This window comes from Elephantulus edwardii, unplaced genomic scaffold (genome assembly GCF_000299155.1).
Source record: "Elephantulus edwardii isolate Elephantulus edwardi_28Jun2011 unplaced genomic scaffold, EleEdw1.0 scaffold00002, whole genome shotgun sequence".
Classification (NCBI taxonomy): Eukaryota; Metazoa; Chordata; class Mammalia; order Macroscelidea; family Macroscelididae; genus Elephantulus; species Elephantulus edwardii.
The window spans coordinates 28,182,537-28,186,355 of NW_006399752.1; the positions used below are offsets into that span (position 1 = coordinate 28,182,537).

Genomic DNA, 3,819 nt, shown 5'->3' on the forward strand with positions numbered 1-3,819 from the left:
AAACGAATATACTTACCAGTAATGTTAATGCTCACCCACAACTCTTCTGGGAGGATCTAAATCGTTGAAGTGGCCATAATCTTTCTTATCACTATGTTCTTAACATCCCATGGACTGCCAAAATAACAAATATATCTTAGAGAGGGTGCAGTTGGTGTGCTCTTTGGAGGCAAGGATGTTGAGGCTTCACCTCACATACTTCTAGCATGTTGCTAGGAGGGGCTAATCCTTGGAGAGGGACATGATGTTGGGAAGGGTGGAGGGTTAGTAAAGGAGAGGAAGACTCTCAGCTAGGTGGATTGGCACAGTGACTGCCCCAATGGGCTCTAGTGTGTCAGGAAGTGTGAAAATGGCATAGGATAGAATGAGGTTCAGATCCACTGTTTTTTAGGGTTGGTATGAGTGGTACTTAATGGCACCTAACAACAGCAAATACTGAAAGAATGAATGAAAATATTTTTTGTAAACTTTTGTTAAAATGACAAGTAATATAAATTTTTTTATTTAAAAAAACCCCAATTACTGAGAGATGGATTTTTCCAGAACTGACAAAATTTTCTATCCTCAATTTGTTTTTGAAGATAACTAAACAGTGAGATAATAAATTGTTGAAGCCATGCACCTGTATTCCTCTGTTACAGAACCCTGGATAATCAAGACAGAGCTGGTTTTTAACCCCAGATTGATCTGATCCCTTAACAATTAGCATCTCCAAAGAAAAACAAAGTCATGAGTTTACATACATAATTGAGTCCTTTGAAATCCATGTGAGAGGATGTCATACCTATTTGCAGATGGGCTGAGAGACTCGGAAGATTAAGTCATTTACCACACACATCTGCCTTATAAATTCACAGTGTTTGAACTCTGGCTTGTTTGACGCCAAGCTCATTACACAACCCTGCCTCCTATTTCTGGGTCTCTGCCTCATGGCTGTGTTTTGCTTACAGTATGCTAAGCTGTGGACTCTGGATGCATGAGAACTCCTTGCTGAAGGTGTGTATTATTACGTTCGGAAGTCAGCACTGGCCATGCGGGCTGGGAAAGAACGTGAGTAAAGTGCTCGCCTGGGGTTTTTTAGTGGTTGGCAGCTTTGTGAGTTTGTTTGACATGAGTAGATCACCTCCCTCTGGGTTCCCTGCGTGCCTCCAGTTACCCAGCCTCCAGGCTCTATTGGGGCCTGTGTTCCTGGCTGCCAGGAGGCTCATTTGATCAGCTTCTCCTCCCCCGGCCAGCCCCCCCCCTTCACTTTCTTCAGTCTTGAGGACATTTTCACAAGCACACCCTATTCTGCAGGTTCTGTCTCACATGTGCTCACTGGATGTGTGGGGGGCTGGCCTCCCTCCTCCTAGTTGCAGCCAGTCAGGTGTTGACAGGCTTTGGAAGCTCTGGAGAGAACTAAAAATTATCTGTGGGCATGAGAAGGCCAAGGGCGGCGGCCAGCCGACATTGGGAAACATCTTAGGCCACCTTTATCTATCATGGCCACATCTACATTTTCGAAGGGCTAGGCAGCAGTCCAGCCCTGCCCAGAACTCACATGTGAACCAGCAGAGGGGCCTGACCATCCGGTGATGACTTACTGAAGCTGGTCCCTGTTTGAAGCCTGTCACCCCCTGGACTGATAGTCCCTCTTCTAGGGGCCCCACCTGCTGGACACTGCAGTTCATTCCACTGGAGCAGTCTGTGCTTATCCATCTTCCTCACGGGGCAAAGGCCCTCCAGGAGGAGAACATGCTGTGGGATGAACTCTGGCCGCAGAACTAAGTGCCTCACCCGTGGAGATAACCTGCCATAGGCAGGTGAAAGCACCTCACCTGCGGAAAGCAGATCTCAAAGCACAGACTGATGAAAACAGATTGTGGCCTTCAGTGCAGATCGTCCCTCACCTACAGAAGACAAATCCTCATCGCTGGAGCTATAAGAAACGTCATGATAAACAAGAAAGATTAAACTGTTAGGGATTTCATTTTATGTGGAAGCAACACTCCAGACACCAGATGCTCGCTTAGGCTGCGGGGATGGGATCTTGCAATGCCCACCGGAGACTTTGATTTGAAGCCCAACTGGGCCGACTGGGTAGAAGAGGAGGGTGAGGAAGGCAAATGTGTCATCAGGGAACTCATCAAGGAACACTGGGGCGGCAACCTAGCACCTGAGTGACTGCTAGTGTCGCCTCCTACAGAGGTCATTGATGAAGACATCAAGACAGTCACTGCGTACAAGGGAGATGAAGACAGCAAGAAGTTCAAGGCTGTCCGGACCTTCAGGATTGAAACCTGGGAGGCTTCAAGGCTGTCACAAAGAGGAAGAATTGGAAGAAACTTGCAAACTCCAAACTTGACCCATGAGGGCCCAATGTGGCCACCACCGCAGTGAGCAATGACCTGTCCACGACGTTCATCACTGGCAAAGAGGACCTGAACTTCCAGGAGGAGGAGGACCCAAAGAACAAGGTCAAGGGCCAGAAGACTGTCCTGCCACATCTGCCAAGGGATCATTGGACCACCCGCCACCCCTCATGGACAATGCCAAGCTCCATGCAGAAGGAGCTGGCTGAGCATCTGGGCCTGGCCACCAGGGAGGAGAGGCTGCCTGGAGAGCTGGGGCCTGTGCAGGGCACCCAGAGCAATACGGGGCAATGTGTGCCACTGAGCCTCTGTGAAGGCGCCAGTGGCCACGGGAGTCCACGCAGCCCACCCGCACACCTGGCCACTGCCAGAGGACACGCAGTGGACTGACCCCAGGAACTCTTCAGCCCTTTGGCTCCATCTCCAGCATCTCCAAGACCACCGGGCAGTCCAAGGGCTGCACCTTCACCAGCTCCCACTGGCGCGAGGGAGCTGTCCACACCATTGCTGGGTTGTTTGGCTTCTGCTACGACCACCTCATCCTCAGCGTGAAGCGGATGGCTGTGGCTCAGGCCTTGGCCCCAGGACCCTCAGTGACAGGAGGTGTCTTCTGAGAACAGTGAAAAGGCTTGGCTCACTGAGAGGAAAAAAAGCCCACTCAGATGCCATATTGTGCTAGACAAAGGTGCTGTGAACGCCCTCCCTCCGTGTAGTGGACCGGCAAGTGTCCACTTCTGAAACTCAGCTCTGGAAATGGTGAAGATCACAGGGGTCTGGTCAGACACATCAGGAGGATGAAGGACTGGCATTTTGCTCCACTGTCCATGTGTTGTGGGCATTTGGATGGCTGTGGCAGCAGCAGCAGTGTCAGGCCATGGTCCAAAGTCAAAGGGAGAAGGATTTAAAGAATATCAACATGTCAACAAAGGGAGTGACCAGCCTCTCCCACCTGGCTAAACCATAATGGAGCACCCCTTTCCCTCCCTAGGAGACCAACCTCCTGACTAAATCACAATGGAATGCCCCTCCCTATAAAACCCTGCCCTAATCCACCTTGTTGTTGTTGTTGTTGTTGTTATTGTTGTTATGTGCCGTCCAGTCGCTTGTGACTCATAGCGACCCTGTGTACAACAGCCCTAAACTCTGCTCTGTCCTGTGCCAATCGCACTGTCTCTGACACTCCCATCCCAATTATCCCAGTCACTGAATCAATCCACCTCATAGAGGGCCTTCCTCTCCTGCGCTGTCCCTCCACCCTCCCAAGCATGATGTCCCTCTCCAAGGACTGGTCTCTCCTTACAACATGTACAAAGTATGTTAGACGGAGCCTCAGAATCCTTGTCTCCAAGGAGTCACCCGGTTTAACCCTTTCCAGGACAAATCTGTTTGTTTTCCTAGCAGTCCATGGTATTCTCAATACTCTTCTCCAGCACCACAGCTCAAAGGCATCAATTCTCTTACTATCCTC

The 3,819-nt window shown here is 50.1% G+C and overlaps 1 pseudogene; it reads left to right on the forward strand.

Annotated features, from left to right (window-relative positions):
* The first annotated feature begins 2,034 nt into the window (after positions 1 to 2,034).
* LOC102853231 lies at positions 2,035 to 2,965 on the forward strand (annotated as a pseudogene).
* Positions 2,966 to 3,819: the final 854 nt, after the last annotated feature.